A 19,275-nucleotide genomic window follows, 5' to 3' on the forward strand; every position below is an offset into this window, starting at 1 on the left:
GCATGGCCGTGCATTACCAGAATCTGTCATGGTAAAGTAAACTATTGCTAGCCGATGTATAGATCATTAATTGTTTGCCCGTCAACTGGCCGAGATTAAAAACACAGCACCGGCAGAAGGAGGAGGGTAATCTCACCCCCAAAAGTCCTTTGGAGGCGTCCCAAAATTATATTCCTGACATTATATAATGAATGAATGAATGAATGAATGAATACTTTCTTGATCCCCGAGAGGAAATTCGTTTGTTTCGGTAGCAGTTGAGCTGCTCCTGTAGGGGTTTGGGGTTAGGAAAAAAAAATACCTCAGCTCATAGCGACATACTATCATTTTTATTTATACATAAATACATAAGTAAATGAATGAATGAATATAAGGCTGTATTTATGTGTCAGGGTGACCATGATAGTTGCCTCTTTTAGTTGTCATTTTGATGAGATATGACAGAACGGCTGTCAGTATATATATCTATATATATATAGATATATATACACACAATATGGCCCAAAGTATTCGCTCATCAATCCAAATAATCATAATCAGGTGTTCCGATCTCGCAGACTGTTTTTACAAATATTTGAGAAAGAAAGGGTTGCTCTCAGAGGCTCAGTCTATTCTAGTGTGGAGCTGTGAACGTTCCTAAATATTCCACAGCCAACCTTCATCCGTATGATAACAACATTTGGGAACGACAGCAACTCAGCCACAAAGTGATCTGCCACATAAATTGGGCAGGATCAGCGGATGCTGAGGCGCATCGTGCGAAGAGGTCGCCAACTTTCTGCAGAGTCAATCGCTACGGACCTCCAAACTTGATGCGGCCTTCAGATGAGCTGAAGATCAGAGCGCAGAGTGCTTATAGAATGGGTTTCCATGCAATGCAAAGCATGGGATAAAGCAGTGGTGTAAAGCACTGCTGGACTCTAGAGCAGGGGAGACATGATCTCTGGAGTCTCTGGAATCGCGCTTCTCCATCTGGCGATCTGATGGACGAGTCTGGCTTTGGCGGTCGCCAGGAGAACGCTACTTGTCTGACTGGATTGTGCCAAGTGTGAAGTTTGGTGAAGGTGGATTTATTTTAGGAGTTTGGCTCGACCCCTTAGTTCCAGTGAAAGGAACTCTGAAAGCTTCAGCATACCAACACATTTTGGACAATTCCATGCTCCCAATTTTGTGGGAACAGTTTGGGGCTGCTCCTGCCTTTTCCAACATGACTGTGCACGAGTGCTCAAAGCAAGGTCCATAAACACATCGATGACAGAGTCCAAACTCAACTGGCCTGCACAGAGTTCTGACTTCAACCCAATAGAACATCTTTGGGATGAATTAGAGCGGAGACTGAGAGCCAGGCCTTCTAGTCCAACATCAGTGTGTGACCTCACGAATACGCTTCTGGAAAAATGGTCAAAAATTCCCATAAACACACTCCTGAACCTTGTGGGCAGCCTTCCCAGAAGAGTTGAAGCTGTTCTAACTGAAAACGGTGGACCGACGTCTTATTGAACCCTATGGATAAGGAATGGGATGTCATGATATGAGAAAATTCGAATATCGTGATCAAGTTCTTTATCTTCTGTAATGCAATTAAAAAACAAAAAATACTTTTTCATGATATTCTAATATTTTGAGATAGGATTTTTGAGTTGTCTTAAGATGTAAGCCATAATCAGCAATATTGAAATAATAAAAGGCTTGCAATATTTCAGTTGATTTGTAATGAATCCAGAATGTATGACATTTTTGTTTTTGTAATTGCATTACAGAAGATAAAGAGCTTTATCACAATATTCTAATTTTCTGAGACAGTCCTGTATATATGTGTGTGTGTGTGTGTGTGTGTGTGTGTGTGTGTGTGTGCGCATGTGTGTGGACAGCCTTCTCAGAAGAGTTGAAGCTGTTATAGATGCAAAAGCGCAAAAGGTGGGCCGACATCATATCGAACCCTACGGATTAGGAATGGGATGTCATGGTATATATATACGTGTTTGTGTGTGTGTGTGTGTGTGTGTGTGTGTGTGTGTGTGTGTGTGTGTGTGTCTTTTGAGTTTGAGGTGTAAAAAAAAAAAAAAACAACCTCAAGCCCAAAGTTTCAGAACTACCATGCAGTTCTATGTACGATCTCGATACTATTGCTCTAAAGTAAGATTGAAAAGGTAGAAATAAAACAAAATATAATATGTTCATAAATGACACAAATATTGGTGTTAATAAACATCTGTTTTGTGTGTTCATCAAGCCTGATGTGAAAGTTGGCTGTTGGATGCAATCAATAGATTTCTAATTAGAAATCAACAAGAGGACAGCTGCTAGTAACTTGATAGGCAAACACAATATAACCGCCAGATGCTTTATTGTTTTGTGTGTGTGAGCGTTAACATCTGCGTGTACATCTTAAATTTCATGTTAATTCATTTATTTGTTTATTTATGTTTTCATCACCGTGCTCTTCAAATGCCTCGACAGCGATTCGCTCATTTCCTCACTTCCGTCGGCTTCTGTTCAACGTGTACATTAAACCACAATATGCATCGGCTGATGTGAATTTCTGGATCACCTCCAAGCGACCGCTCGGAATAATACGACGTAAACTTCACAGCGTTTTGCCAGGGAGGAATAAATCCGTAACTGGAACGGATCGGGTTAGGTGTAATTGTCCTGGGTTTAAAGAAAAACAATCAAGTCACACTTTCTTCCATAATATGCAGAATAAAACACGACAGCGGATGCGACCGGTCGCCGGCTTCTGGATAATGTGACGGTGTATTTAATTACCGTTTCGCCCGCTCCTTTATCGAGTGTTTCAAATTTGCAAAGAGAACGACGTCCAAATCTTGCTGAATCACTTGCCGATAACACGGACGGCAACTGATTATTAAACATTATGTAGGCCCAATAAATTCCCGGCTCATCTCGGAGTCTCTCCGCGGGCTGGTATATTAGTAAACAAAATGCACACAAGCATAGATTTTTGAGGTTTTGGGTTTTAAGTTTGCCGAACAGATGGCCCGGCTCTCAGGTCTCTCGTTTGGAATCTCCGGGGAGACACGCCGATATTTATGATGAGTCGAATTGAATCGACCGAAGTTAACATTTGTCGAGACCTTATCTCTTTATATCTCTGTCCTTTAGATTTTTAAAAAAGACAAACATCGCAGACGCTTTTCAAAGTGTTTCCCCTTTTTTGTTTTCTGGTTTATTTGTTTCTTTCTGCCCAGTTAACTACTCTGAATGGATAATGTCTTGCACGAGTCCATTAATCCCCTGATTCACGACCTCCTGTCTGTCAGGAAATCCGGCATCATTACCTCCTATTACGACCGATGCTGACATTAATGGCTGGTATACAACGGCAATGTAATCACATGAACAACTTATGTGATTAAGCTCCCGAAAAGACGTGACCTGAAAACGACGGCGAACAAAATGAGGTTTATATCTATATATCTATACGTCCTTCTCACATTTATCCGTTTTCTTTTGTATGGCATTTATTCATCTTACCTTATTTGAACCATGTTCCTGTGCAAATTAAAGTAATTATTTGAGTTTCTCCTGTTCAATTCAAGCCAAAGAACAAGGAGTTTCAAGTAGAGAAGTAAAGTTAAGGAAAATACCATGACCGCTTTTGTTGTAGGGTCAAACTTTAAGAGGCCGTCATCTATTTTTTTTATCTGTCTGAGTTGCAAAATAGGCTGTTATTGTGGTTCGTTGTCACATCTTGAGATGCAACATCATGACTATGGAGACTTGTGCTGTAAAGAAACAGAAAAAATGTAGCGTTTACATGTAATTAGGAATTCGCACACATTCCACAGCTTGCTTTTGCATGTGTGAAAGACAAACACAAACACTGAGATGTGCTCCGCTCCGCTGCCGCTGCCTCCCAGGCATGTGTAGCACTGATGCGACAATAGGTTGGAGATCGTGCGCGGCGGCGTGCGCTTTCTGCACGCTGTTTCAGTGACTCAGCAAGAGCTAAATGGGAGAAAAGGCAGACACACATCCGAGGACGGAGAGCGGCTTTAACCTGCATTCGCCTTTGTTTCTGCGAATGGCGTGTTTACAGATTTTGAGTGTCAGAGACGGATAAAAGAAGCAGTGGAAACAAGAAACCGGGGCTGGTCCGGTCCATTATTAGGTTCTGTTTCCCCCCCCAATCCTGCCTCCAGTCCACCACCATTTCTTCCAGCTGGATTCTCCGTGGTGGTGCTGTGCTTTCACCCCCATCTTCACTCTGTTTCACCCTAACCAAAGTGCACTTTCCTCTCCATTTTCGACATTCAGAACCCCTTCATCCCCCTCCGGCCCTCCACCCATCTCCCACAGACAAGGCAAGTATCTCAGCGCCTCGTCTGTTCAATATTTCACCGATGGAAGGAGGATGTTTTATTTACCATTCCTGAGACACCTGCAGTGACTCACTCACAACAGAGAGGTAGTGCACAATACAGTAGCTGCAGAGCTGAAGGTTACAGCTGGGAGATCCAAAGGACAACCGCGGTTGTGCCCAGGGGCTTTGTGTGTACAATGTGTCTGCTATAAAGAATACAGTTAAATTAGCAGCACTCCTCTTTTTTGGAAGCAGCCAAACCTCCGAGAGGTAACGGTCAACCTCAGACATCTTCCCGAAATAATGAGTCCAATACGTTATAGATTGCCGATTGCATTGCATTAAGTATGCTCTAATTAATATGCTGTACCGGTGGGTGCTGCGCGTCGAAAGACGAGCGTCTCGTTGCATATCAAAGGTTCAATGTGTTTATGGCCCTGAGAAAGAGATTTAGCCCGATGCACTTCGACGATCCCGTACTTGCCGTCATTCACAAAAGCCCCACGAGTGAGACAATTCATAGCGAGTAAGGTATGGCTCTCTGGGTGAAAAATTAAACAAGGATTTTCATATACATATGTTTATCCCTCATATTATGTTAAGGGTCAATTTGACCCATTTCACCCATTGACCCAATGGGTCAAATTGACCCTTAACATAATATGAGGGATATAGAGAGAGAGTATGTAGTCATTTCTCTACAGTATATTTATCTTTTTTGTCAGAAGCGTTGGCAAAGTTCTAGTTGTATTTCAAGTTATATTATATTTATTTATCTATTATTTTCGCTTTCGTCTCCTTTTGCCGCGATGTTTTGAAAAGTGTTGACTGATCAAGGTGAAGAAATAAAAAGAAAATAAATCAAACCGTAGAAGGGTATTTCGTAAACGTCGTGGGTCTGCAGGGCGTGGTGACATTGTGTAGCCGGCTCCCAAGACTACTTTGACAAGGTAAAGACGGAGTAGAAACATAGAGCGAGGAGAAAACCTAACATGAGAAACACGCATATAATGAATGACAACATTTTTGAGAAGTTTATTTACAATAAACCCCCATGGATTCCAGTCAGATGCTGAAACGCCGTCGTTGCAAGAGGAGCGGTTCGTAAATCCCTGTTCTACAGGTGAAGTGTGCACCGTAAACCCAACAGGGTCACTCTGAGCCGGGAATCACGTTTTTTGCTCGGGTTTCACGAACTTAGCAATGGGTGATGGATGGAGCGCGAGAGAATCCATTAAACGTTGTTGCAAATCGAACACCGGGGTGTAACCGCCGGTCAAAGAGCCCGTGTCCAAACATGCCACCTATATATGTCTTGCCCCTCCCGGAGCTTAAGGTTGAAAATCCTATAGGAGAGAGCCGCTGGTATTGCATGACATTCGGACTAAGTATGAGGTCAAACAATCTGGTGGTGGTGCTTGCTCGTGTTGAAAAACAATGTGTGCTCAAGGTGAAAATAACAAAAAAATAATGAAAATAGAGAAGCAAAAGATAAATAGATTGTATAATTTCGCCGTGAGTCCAGGGCTTCTGGCATTTTTTGTGTTACGACAGGGTTTAATTTCCGGTTTTCTTGGTTTTTCCGCTCCTTTTTACTAAAAATAAATAATTTACCTATTGGAGTGTTTTCAATAATGTATATCCAGATCATATTAATGGACATTACTTTCACCCTTCGCCCTCTAGTGTCAGGATTAACATCTAACTGTCTCATAGAGTCCAATTATAACAGCTTTCACAGTTACTGTATGTCCTGCCTTTCTGACTAATAACATCTCTGCACTCAACCCTGGATCGATCTTTGACATTTAAATCAGACTTTAAGGGTTTTCTTTCAGCTCAGCTTTAAAAGTAAAATATCCATATCGCTCTCCGCAAATTGCTTTCGAGTATCTCGGGCACATTGCTTATGTATCTTTATGTGATAAAGTGCTTGGAAATCATAAAACAAATCGGGGCGAGTCATCCCGGATCAGGACGAGACGGGTCCAAAGCGGAAGACGGCGTTTGAATAGCGTCGGGAGCTTGACGCGAAAATGAATTTCACAGTCATCTGTGAGAATCAAGGCCTCGGCTCTTCTGCCCAAACACATTCAGCTAGCTAATTACGGAGCTTATTGAACTGGGCGAGGAAAAGAACAAAACCTGTCTTGCCTGACTAAAGGCATTTATATGCCACCGACGCTTCGCAAACTGACAATAACACGAGGGTCAAAATTATACATCAATTACGAAGACGCACACTGATTGGAACAGTTTGTGCAAAGTGCTTCAAAGATTCTTCACAGTTGTTGGAGACTACCCAGTGCAATCAAGACATGTACTGTTTTCCAAAGGAGTGTGGCTTTTTCATGCTATTATCTTGGGATTGTAATGGGGTTCCTTGGGGATGAGGGATGGGGACGGGCGGAAAAGAGTCCACTTGTTGTCATTCGGATGTAGTCACGCTGTTATACAGTAGCAGATCTGTCCCTCTTCAGCTTATTTCGGGATCTCTCCGTCCAACTTCTCATCTTTTTGGGGTCTAAATGACAGGCTCCATGACAGTTGATTGCAGGAGGCCGATATTTGGCGGGTTTTCAGTGACCGTTATCTGTTCCTGACCAAAGAGGCACCGCCAGTAACACAAGCTCCTCTGATTTCGCAGCTCCTCTCACACCGTCGACGTGTACCTTAAGCGCCGCGCTGAAAAACAAACCGCAAAGAGAAGAAGAGGACGACGGCTCGGACAACGTGGAGAGCCAAGTTCCCGCAGCTTTCATGTTTTGCATGCTGAGAATAATAAGCGGGAACTATCAAATGGGTTTAAGTGTTTTTATTTTCTCCCTGCACTGCTTCCCTGTCAGGGATAACTCTGCCTCCAGCTATCGCCGCACTTATTTTGGTGGAAGCGGGCCAGAGGAGCTTGGACGTCTTCATCGGTAGATTTCTCAGCGGTTCTATCCGGTTTTTAGGAACGGCGCGCCGCGGTAAGCGACAACTATCCGGTAACGGCTTATCAGTTGCACCGACCACCAAACACGTACGTCGCCCTTCGGAGCCGACAAGACGACCCCGCCTCCGAGAATAGCTCGAGGTCCTAGTTCCCATTTCCGATGCCGAACGCACGGAAAAAAACGCCTCGTTCGCGGTAGGTTCCCGCCTAGATCGTCTCTTCCAATTAAAACCCGTCTTTTCGGTTTGATAAATAACGGTCGTGAACCCGGCGTCGTAATCTACGACATTAGAGATACTTATCACGAGCATAAGAAAATCCAAGGGCGACAGGCGTGCATCCTCTTGTCTGAAATTGCCTGATAAACAGTCGGTCCGGCTCCGATGTGCAATGAGGAGCAAAGTGGAACAAAGGCTGCTAATGAGATCAAAGTAGAGAGCTGTTTCCTCCCAGCTTGATTCATTCACAGCACCCAACAGTCTAAGTGTGATATCATTTCAAACAGCTAGCCACATGTCACAAATTAGCTTGTGACATGCCTCAAATTAGCCTTTGTTCTGCATTGAACCATAGTGACTCTGACTAATCGGGAGACTCTGATGCAGGGCAAGGAGACTGACGAGAACGAGGCTGAAAACCGCGTGACAGGGAGTAAAACCGACAAAGGGACCATTTAAAGTCTCGACATCGGTTTCAAACAAAGCGTTAAACTCCAAAGTAGCTCCTACCGGATGGAGAAAAAAAAACAACCGAAACGAAACGGTGTTGGGTAATTGACCTTTGGATAAGAGAGCGACTGGTTGCATGTCTGTATGATCAACTAGCAAATGCTAAATCCCGCCTCCGAAGAGTCCGACCTCTGACCCTGATTGTGGGGTACGTCTTATAGATAACGAACGGATGAATGAAATCGGTTCAACTGAAGATAAAATATGTAGACTTGCACTTAAATCACACACTTTGTGACATTCTATACTGTATTTATCTATTGCCTAAATCAAAGCGGCTCCTTTATGTGTCTCTTCTGTCTTTTGTTCGACTCTTTTCCCGCTTGGATTCTCTTCAGTGAGACTGCTTTGCTGTTGTGCTGTTCTATTGCGAAGAGCACGTTGAAAAGATGAGCGCAGACCTTGAAGTATTCTACTTTAAAGGGCTTTTTCTGTGCCATCAAATAAAACACACAGCTCTTGCCAACTCTGCATAAGCTACTCTCAATAGAACAGTCAGCCGAAAAACTAAAACAGCACATACTATTAATAATGAAAACTATCGAATGAAAAAAAGAGAAAAAAAATAAATAAACGTCCTTCTACAGACATGCGAAAGAGAAATAAGTTAGGTTTCTATTGAGACAATCTTGCATGAATAAATAGTTGATGTGGCGGTTCATCACAAGCCTCCGACTGATGTATACATTTACGCCGGAGTGTAGACTTTTAACACTTGTGACAGAATTAGTAAGAACCATCATGTGGGCCGTCATAAATGGCGCTCCTGATTCGTGTGGACCCTGAACAACACTGGTATTTTTACAAGTATTAAGACCGATACCGTAGGGGTATCAACGTTACAGCTATCCATATATTGGTTGATATTTGAACCACGTTTAACAGTTGTCCTAGTGGGGCTGATTAAAAATAAATGATACTGATGGATGGAGCGATTCAAACTACCAGCACTTGACATTAATTTAACATAGATAATATAACATATTGATTATATCTACGGTAATTATACTTGGGCACTACATGCATTGCTCTGGTATATCAATGAATGTTGGTAATAAGATGATGTACTTGTAATGGTGTTGTAATCAAAATACATAAGAGAAATTCAAATAACGCACAGGAGCTCGGAACGGCCATGCAATGCTTTTGTTGCCTTATCTTCCCATATGGTCTAGCGGTTAGGATTCCTGGTTTTCACCCAGGCGGCCCGGGTTCGACTTCCGGTATGGGAACTGACTTTTGCGTCGTTGGTATGATGGTCAAGTGCAGCTGCTGTCTAATCTGGTATGATTCAAGCTCCCTCAGATGACAAAAGGGAATTAATTTCCTGCTCGGGATTGATAAATTAATATAAATAATGTAATGATGCAGTGCAGCGTCAATGGAGGAAGATTACCGTGCCAAAACTCTGAAAAAAAAAAAAGATACAAATAAGAGATGTGCTGCATACAAATGTAAGTTTTTTGACCAACAACTGCAGGGTTCGTTGCTCTATGTTTCGTTACACAGATGCAAAGAGGCAAAGATGCAAAGATGGACAGGCCATATTGGCTCCTCAATAACATGCATTAAACCCCCAATGTCATTGAAACAACCAAAGATAAGGTTTTCCTCAACACAACTAATGTGTGTGTAGCTTTTTTAGTGCTTCAGTTATAGTTGAAAAATTACTAAAAATTAGTAAAACTAAAAAAAGGGAAAAAAAAAAAAACAACTTTTTTTTTTTTCCTTTTTCAACTTAATTGCATTTTTTTTGGAGTGGTTACAGTGACCTTTACCAAAGCCTATCAAACATTTGTATCCAATTTAAATACATTCCTTGACAATGTTACCAAGATATCTCAGAGGACAGTGTTTACTGAAAACATCGCGCGTCAGGCCAAGGCTTCCTCGCACTTGCTAGGAATCCGTTCGGTTGAGCGGCGGGGAATTTCCCAGCCCTGACCTCTGTTCATGAGTCACTATAATCGTATCCTCTATGTTATGAATGGGACTAAGCTTTCAGTGAGCTGTCTAGATAAAAATGTTTGCTGACAAGTAATATGGGATGTTTTTCATCCTACATTGCTGTAGTAAGGCATATCAATGCTTGATGGATTCTTCTATTTTTTTTCCCCTTTGAAATGACTGTCTGACCCTTAAAATCATTTCAGAAGCCAAGACTTTTTACTTCGAGGATGTTTGCTTTGTCACCTGTGTAAACAAATAATGATTAATCAATAATTAAAATGAGTTAATGAGCATAGCTATGGGGGGGGGGGGGGGGGGGGGGGGGAGAGACAAAAAACGATGTGAAGCGACAAAAAAAAAAACAAAAAAAAAAAACAACAAAAAAACACATTTTAGACAAAAAGGAAAACGGTAAATTAGATTTAAACTTAGATAGAGCAATACCCGCTGGAATAAGAAGAGTAATCCAGACCATACACCACCAGATGGACAACATGTCTACATAAAGGGTATAACAGCAGGGAACACAGTAACATCAAACAGCTTTTGAAATCCTGCTGTTACACTGACCGTGCTTTTATCAAAACAACAACAATACCCAAAATGAAGAGCAGGCCAACAGGGAAAATTGATCGCAACATGAGTCGGGGCTATTTTGTCATCCTGTATAAGCAAGAAGTAATGGATGAGTGTTGTGGGTCTTATGTGAACACAAGCGGATTTATAGCTAAGGAATCAGAAGGGGTGTGGTTGTTTTATTTAGTTATTAATTTTCTATTATTACCTATTTTTTTTTCTTACAATATATAGCCTTTAAAATGCATAAATCACCATCTAATTGTGTTCAATATACAAGTAGTCCCGGAGATACATTGGAGATCCGTTCCTATGGACAGACATTGACGTGAACTACCATAGTCTAAGTCATTTGCCTAACATCAAACACTCTAAAGTCATACTTAAATATCAAGAAGCACAAGAAGCCGAGGGAAAATGAGAGGGAGAATATAATTATAGTTGAGAAAAATGACAAAATTAACTAACACAAGACGATACATGAGAAGAGTAACCAGAGCCCGCGGTATCTGGAGATGCCACCTTTCAAGAACAAATTCCTCACTTCCTTCTCGTTGCCTCGAGTCAAAATCAAATTTTTTAAATTATTTTTAGGAGTACCGCTGTCAAAATGCCACAAATCGAGCACACTGTGGGTCGTGGACCTTCCGTTTAGTGGTTAAAACTTCAGCCTCGCAGCAAGAAGATCCCTGGTTCGATCCAGGAAAGGCGGCTTTTCTGTGTGGGTTTCCTCCTATAGGTCAAAGAAAATACTGGAGGTTCTTCCATTGGAGACGTGTGATTGAGAGTTGACGGTCATATTTCTCTTTATGTGGCCGTGCAATCATTTGGCGACCGGTTCAGGATGTACTCGGCCAATGACGCGCCCCATCACGACCCTCAGTGCAGAATAGGTTGTATAAAAGCAACATGGCGCCCTCCGTGGCAGACGTCTTTGCTCTCTCCACAGCTGCATCCCGGCTTTTTTTTAATAAGAGCAGACTCTTCCACTCAAAGGACCCCTTTTTCTACAGAATGCCGATGCCACCATTATTGTACAGCAGGTAGACGAGGGTGGGCAAACTACGGCCCGCGAGCCACATCCGGCCTTTTGGCCTTTTTAATCCAGCCCGCCGAAGATTGGTACAAAATTCATTCTTGATGTGAATGATTGAATGATTGGACCAATGAATGCGGGAGCTCAAACGGGAGATTATTTCATTTTTGGAGCTACTTGAGAATTTTCCTGAGCTGAATGACACAGATTGGCTTGGTGATTTAGCCTTTACTGTGGACATACCGACACACATGAATGAGCTGGACGTGAAGCTACAAGGGAAAAAGCGGTTTGAGCTTGAAATGCAAGCAAACGTCAGAGCCTTCAAAACCGAGCTGGTTTTATTTTTGAAGCGCAATGTCAGACGAATCTGATATGTACTGTAAACAAATGTGTTTTTTTTTATTTTTTATATGTATCGTATCTTGTGCTGATCCAGCCTGTCTGTCAAATTTTAAAAGTCAATGCGAGCCCTGAACCAAATGATTTGCTAACCCCTGAGGTAGACGCCTCTGGATATCGCAGACGACCAAACGCAGTTGAAATTTCCAGGCTTCATACCGTCGGAGCTACAGATCATCGTACGCTCATGAAACCCCAACTTCAACCGCCACCACCCGAGCCCGAGTGGACAGACCGGCCCGAGAACGGCACCTCGGACACCTGCGATACAAGCGTGGCGGGCTGCGTGCTAGGCTAAAAGCCCTAGCCTCTTGCTTGCTTACGTCCCTGGAGAACATACTGGATGAGCTGAGTTTCATCTTTGCACCTGCTCTTTGTGAAAAGCACACCAAGCTGCACTCAAACCTCTTATTGCACTCTATTCTACTCACTGTTCGATTGCAATGTTCACATTCCTTTCTATAATCATATTTATAACAATGTTTACAGTCTTCTACCGGTACATATCCAATCGCACTGCGGAGTAGAAATGTAGAAATTCGCCTGTTCAGGGAAATTGGTTTCTACACTGTACACTTCTATACATGTGACAATAAATGCTTTGAATCTTGAAATCATGGATGAATAAATGCAGCGCATTCTACTGACAGGGAAACACCACTTGAACATACATTTGCAAACTGTATTCTTCACTCATTTCACTTGCTATTGTGTTCCCGAAGCACCTCACGTAGTGTTCCTAAAATCCGAAAAACACCAACCGTCGGTTTGCATGACAAACTGCAAGATTCTTTTTCCGCCGCTTGTATTAGAGGACAAATGCGGCGGTAGAGAAGAGGTTGAAAATAATTGAATGAGATTTCCCAGCAAACACCACAATCAATCTGATAACTACTCCCCCATCAATAAAACTGTGATAAATATAGGCAATCCCAGTATTATTATAGTAGGGGCAGTGAAACTAGATCAAGAAATATTGATGCCTCTGAAACGGTTGACAAAATGATGCATGGGAAGTCTGACATTTACAAACAACCGCAAGGGCATTAAACAGTCGATGAAATCCATTCAAATGTAGCTTGGCATTTATTTCGATCATTTGACAGTTTTGTGATCGCCATCTTTCATTTCAATTCCTGAAAGTTGGATTAAATGACAATTATCAGACAATTCTTCTTCCCCGGTGTCACTAGAATAGATTCACTTATGATGCTGTTGCTAACTCGAGCCGAGACGCAGAGAAGAATTTCCGACGAGACGAACGCTCATTCATTCGTGACAGCGTGACGTCCCTGAAACACAGGAGGGAGGAGAGCCGGGGTTCGACGGCGGTGGCGGCGGCGGCGGCGGCGGGGGTTTCGGAAAGACCGAGGGCAGGAGAGGGACGCCGCGAAGGTCTGATGTGACTTCAACGCTCCTAATGCACTTCTTTTTTTTTTTTTTTTTTTTTTTAAATGTGAAAGCTGGGCATTAAGTTTTCATAGGCTTTTCCCAAAGCTCCTTTTATCTGGCAAACTTGCATGCTGGGCTGCACGCATCTACATTTGTGAGTCGACACAGGACTGCCAGCACTTTCAAATATATCTACATGTACTGAAAACAGAGTCTAGACACAATGTACATTTAAAAGGCTGTTTAAAAACCACTACCGTAATGGAAGTATTACATGTATTGTTCACATTTAGCTTTACGACTAAACCTCTCTATCCACTTTTGGCATTTGCAAAAGCTTATGATATATGTAGTCTGAATCATTTCTGCACGGTGCTCCTGGTTTGCAGCCTTTTTCCATCCACGACGACTTGGAACCAACGACCAAAGTTAGCCGGACCGGTTGGAGGCACGTGACCGAACACCATTAATTGCCAGAAGCAAGTTTAACTGGATTAGCGCCTCCCCTTTACAGGCATCTCAGGGTTTAATCCGAAATGTATTGCATTAGTCCTTGTATATAAACAGACTAACCAAGTCATTAGTGTCACTTTTCTCGGTCTATTGCTCCCTTTCAGTCGAGACGTGAGGCCAGAAGTCAATGAAATGATTAATCACAATGTTTTACTTGGAATATTGGAGCTTCATTTTCACACCGAGCCAGACCCGGTGCAATTTCTTATCTCGGGTTATGCAATCACTGGGAACTAGACAAAAGAAAAAAAGTACTGGAAGCTGAGGCGTCTGCTGTATTTTTGGGAGTGACTGAAATCGAACTCGATCCCGCTTCCGGTGCGAAGCGATTGACGTCTGCTCAGTAAGGTAAGGAGATTCATGGAAAAATATGGTTTGCACTTTGGGTTCCGGTAATTATAGCAAAATGATTCATTTATCTATTTATATCTGTTTTGAGATTTTTTGTTTTCTGCCTGCTCCCATCAGGGGTCACCACAGCGACTCATCTCCCTCCATCCTCTTCTCTAACACACACTCACTTCACATCCTCTCACACTCCATCCTCAGTTTGCAACAATATACAAATCAATTTAGCATGTTGATGCAAGCGGACGGTATTTTCTTTATACGATGAGTCATCCATCCGTCCCATATTTGCCGCTTATCCTACTTCGGGTCGCGGGGGATTCCGGAGGCTATCCAAGCTGCCATCGGGCGACAGGCGGGGTACAATCGCATGGAGACAGGAAAGGACATCGGGGTAAAATTCCAAATTTTTCCGATTCACCTTTTTGGACTCCGGGAGGAAACCGGAGAACCAACGCGGAAACACAATCAATGCGTAGTTTATTTTCCGATCTTATTCCATTGGTCTTGTTTTTAGGATCGGCGTTCTTCCTAACAACTGCGGACACCAAGCGAACTCAAGTATGAGGGTAAATAGATTGATGAATACATCGACATACGGTGTGTTAAGAGGAGACTGAAACATAAACATAGTGGCAGCATCCATTTCTTTTCAGTGGGTGTTTTTCAGGGTCAGAGATTCAGTCAGCTGAGTGTTCAGAATTTACAACTGCTTCACTAGCGGGGAAAAGAACCCCTGGAGAATCTCAAGTATTGATTTGGAGACCAGCTACGAAAGCGAGCGGACACGGACACGGACACGGACACGGACACATGCACGCACGAATGTGTGCACGGCCACACACTACCACCTTTTTCTGCACATATTCTAAAGGGGATGGCGACTATAATTTCACTTTGTTTTGTGTCTACCAGCGACAGGTTTAGGGAAATAACTTAGCTTTGCTAGATGCGCTCATGATATATTAACGTCTATAATTAAAATAAAAATACTAGCCAGTGGTGCTGCTGCCCAGCTGTTGTTCACAAATTAATGGATGAATGGGATGTAGCATTTAGCAGGTGTGGCTGCAGGGTGGTCAGGGTCAAGCGAGCGGTGCGTACGGTGCACGTCTGAATGTGCAGCCGCAGTGCTGCATGATTTTATAAACGTAGCCGGTGGACCTCGTGTCCTCCACCACCTCCCGCCGAGCCTCTGCAGACCTCCTTTATTCATGCTTTATTCCTGCAGACCAGAAAGGCGAGATTGGGTGGCTATGCGTACGTGTTTGACTCTGGGTACACGTAAAATATGTGCATGTTCACTGCCTTTGAAAGAGAACTCAACAGGTCAATTCTCTGATCCGTACCCGCAGTATATAAGCGCTATCTTACCCGAGCCGCGGTCTCACAACACCTTTTTTTATGCAGTCGGTGCTGCCTGAGCAAAGAGGGATGACTTTTGCTGTTGAAAAACATTTTCATTGCATACGGGAATCCTCTTCTGAGCTACTTGGCTTTCGCATCGGGACGCCAAGGCCCATAAACGAAATACACGTCAGATCTGAAACCCCGAAATTACAAAAGTACATTGGGAAATGCATCTGGAGAGGGGTGTGTTTTCACCCGGTAGGTTGACGCTACATTACATTACATTACATTACATTGCATTTGGCAGACGCTTTTATCCAAAGCTTTATCCAAAGCGACTTACAATAGAGGACATAGGGACTGCAAATACACTTGCAAGTACACGATGCACAGGAAATATACAGAACAGTAAGCTTGGGTTAGTGAGGTTTTTTTTTGTGTTTTTTTTTGACAAAGACATACACAAACATACACACACACACTGCATAGCCTAACTTGCTGCCTCACCTGATCTGGGGCAACAGCGCAGTAAAAAGTCCTGAAAGAGAACAGTTTTTACCTGTTTCTTGAAGGTTGAGATAGATGATGCTAGTCTTGTTGCTTCTGGAAGTTTGTTCCACCACTGAGGTAGTAGAGGTGAGAACAGTTTTGCCTGAGATCGCTTAGAGCGAGCAAAAGGTACTGCTAGTAGGTTTGTATGAGAGGTTGTTGCATGCAGGCTGTTTCAAGGGAGTTGTTGAAGGAGTTAACATGGACAGTGTTAAAGGGGAATATTGTGTTGCAGACTCGCAGTACCTTAAAAGCGACAATACACGTGAGATGGAAATCAGAATTTTTTTTTTGATCTTGAAAAAAAAGGAGTGGAAGCTCCAACGCATTGCACTGGAAGCAAGCTGCCACGACAGATGTGGCGGCGTATTCCAGCTGTTAAAGGTGACATGGAGAAGCGACCGCAAAATGCAAAGACTAAGCACCGAACTAGTCCGGAGAGACAGAACCTCCCCAATAAAAACAACAACAACAAAACAGGTATTTGCTGTATGAGGGAGCAGGAACAACCTTGGGAGGAAACCAGCTGGCGGCAGAACATGGCCTGAATCTCATCATCCTCTCTGAACTTCAAACTCTGACTGCTGACGCTGACAAAACCCAAGCGGCGCCCGGGTCGTGCAGTGGTTGTGGAGGAGCGCGTGCAAAGCGCAAAGCGGGTTAAAGAAATAAAAAAATTAAAAAAAAAAGGAAAATAAAGTGTTTTTAATCTATGCATTGGCTTCGGAAACAACTTCCGGGAGGGCAAAACATTAAAGAAACACGGTCTTTCAGTATCATGCCCTGTCATGCAGATTAGCGCTGCACGGCTCAAGGCGCCATAACCAACAGCGCTGCTGCAGGTGAGACATGCAATAAGCAGCTCAGCAATCTGTTTTAAGTCTTTCTGTGGAATTTCCAATACCACCGGGTGATTGCTTCATTGTTCATGTGTGTGTCATTACTTCGGCGGAGGAGAAAGCGGGAAAAGAATAGAGCGCCTCGGACGACGCAACGCTAAATCTTTACGACAGAATGACAGGAAAAGAAACAAAAAATTAACAAAGACAGCAGAAGACAAAGAGGAAAAATAAAGGAGACAGAGTGAGCCTGTTGGAGGGGAGAGGTGGAGACAGAATGAGCAAACGAGTGTGGAAGGGAAAAAGAGGTCCATACTGAGCAGTGGCTGTTGAGTGAATTTATTTGAGCTGTGGCCTCTCAAGTGAATCCCCTGAACGGGAGTAAATAGACAGCAGGCACTACAAGGCTGCCTCGCCTCAAATCAGCTGGTGGATGTAAGCGAGGGGGTGCATTGCACCAATCCGGGCGAGATAACAGGTTCACCGGCAGTGGAAATTAAAAAAAAACAAGAGAGAAACCGAATCGGTGTCTTAGCATGATTAAGATAAAGTAGACACAAGGATGCGGAACATGGTAAAAAAAAAACAAGAGCTGTGGGCGTGTGTTTTGAAAACACCTCTGAAAAGGTATTTTACATTATATAATTCCCATGTTTTTGTCCATTATGATGTCTCCTAGTGTTTATTTGGCGTCCCTGCATCCACTCAAAAGGAGTGTTTTGTGTGTGTGTGTGTGTGTGTGTGTGTGTGTGTGTGTGTGTGTGTGACCTGCGTCTATTTATAAATACAAGGGGGAAAAAAAAAAGGTGGGAAATTATGACAAGTAAATGCGATCTATGAATGAGAAACTATGGCAAGATCCGTTTTTGACTTTCCATGAGTTACACCGGCTATAAAAGAATGGATTATATGTCGTCAGGGGTTTGTCTTTTTTTTTTTTTCTTAACTCTCAATATATATGGATGCAAGGAAAGCAAGGAAGTAAAACGCAGCGAGTTGTACATTTTGGTCACCGTATGCCAGAACATCATGGTTTTATTTTGTAGCTTTTGAGTGAATCCCCTGCCCTGACAGCTCTTTTGAGAGCGGAGGTTGTGCCAGGAACGACTCGGCACCGCATGCCTGCAGGCGGACGGCTCTCAAATGAAGAACCTTGTGCAAAATAACACGTTGGTGTTATAAATGAAGCCACATATGCTTCACTCAGCGTGTTGCTATAACCATCAGGCGGCGGCTGTGCTGAAGGTGCAGCCGAGAAAGAAACATTAATACCGGCGGGGAGATAATTTGAGAGGGCAGAGCCGAAACAATGCGATGCCAAAGCAGCTCGTGGAGCATTCCCGGTTTGCACAACTCGCCGTGACATTTGAAAATGCATTTATAATTCATCCAGATGTATTTATTTTCCCCTCTAAATACGTCAAGCGCCAGCTTAAAATGTCAAGTCGCTCGATGTTGATTTTCAAACTCTAATGCGATGAACGGAAACTACAGGGAAGGGTGGGACACCAAATTCAATCTCACTCACATGGTGTTCAGAATAAATAAATAAAAACATACCCAGATTTTTTAACAAATGAGATTATATGAAAATCCACAGCGCGGTTTCGGAGAAAAGTCCCCGAAGTTCAAAAAACATTGCAGCGAACGCTTGGAGGTCTCGAAGCGACGTGTGAATGCCGTGATGGGCAGGACGGAGAATGAATGAACGGACGGACGGATGAATTAATCCGAGTCGATTTTTTCTTTACTCCGGTATCGGCAAAGAGACCTTAAATTTCCCAGATGGGTGATCGAGGAGGTGAACGGTCGTATGTCTCGACATGACGTGTGAATGAGAGGGCGAACGGTTCTCCGTATGAGGCCCTCCGATCGATCCGGGGCGACCGCCGCCGCCTCTCGCGTGCAGGCTAAGCGGAAAAGAAAAATAAATAAATGAATGAATAATCGCAACGTGTGTGTTTTTGCCCGACACTATTATAAATTATAGTTGCATTCAGCGCAGCAGCATAAATACGCCCGAGAGCCAGTAGAATACGTACCGTTCCGAACGACTAGATAAACAGCAGCGGCTCGCTACTCTTTGAGACGCCGGGAATATTTTCTGCTCGTATTGTTCCTGATGGGACGCGTTCATCGCTTTGTAACCTGCGCTCTCTCTGCCCTCGCAACCTTGCCGTGACTCTCTCCCTTCACTCTGTACATAAACAACTCTGTACAAGGCGGCTGTCCACGCCTCTTTGACTAGCACTGACAAGTGACAGCCCTCTCTCTTCCTTGCGTTCGTGCGCGCGAGTGTGCGAATGCAACCGAGGAAGGCGATGCGGCCT

The 19,275-nt window shown here is 43.3% G+C and overlaps 1 protein-coding gene and 1 non-coding gene across 5 annotated transcripts in view; one reads left to right on the plus strand and one right to left on the minus strand.

Moving 5' to 3' along the window:
* LOC147216692 (cell adhesion molecule 2-like) overlaps positions 1–19,275 on the minus strand; it is a 248,148-nt gene that overhangs the window by 114,379 nt on the left and 114,494 nt on the right. The gene's annotated exons all lie outside the window — the stretch shown is intronic.
* On the plus strand, positions 9,151–9,222 carry trnae-uuc (transfer RNA glutamic acid (anticodon UUC)). Its single transcript has one exon. It is a non-coding gene; the product is annotated as a tRNA-Glu (tRNA).

This window comes from Fistularia commersonii, chromosome 29 (genome assembly GCF_037954325.1).
Source record: "Fistularia commersonii isolate RoL2024-O1a breed Wild chromosome 29, RoL_Fcom_v1.0, whole genome shotgun sequence".
NCBI classification, from domain to species: domain Eukaryota; kingdom Metazoa; phylum Chordata; class Actinopteri; order Syngnathiformes; family Fistulariidae; genus Fistularia; species Fistularia commersonii.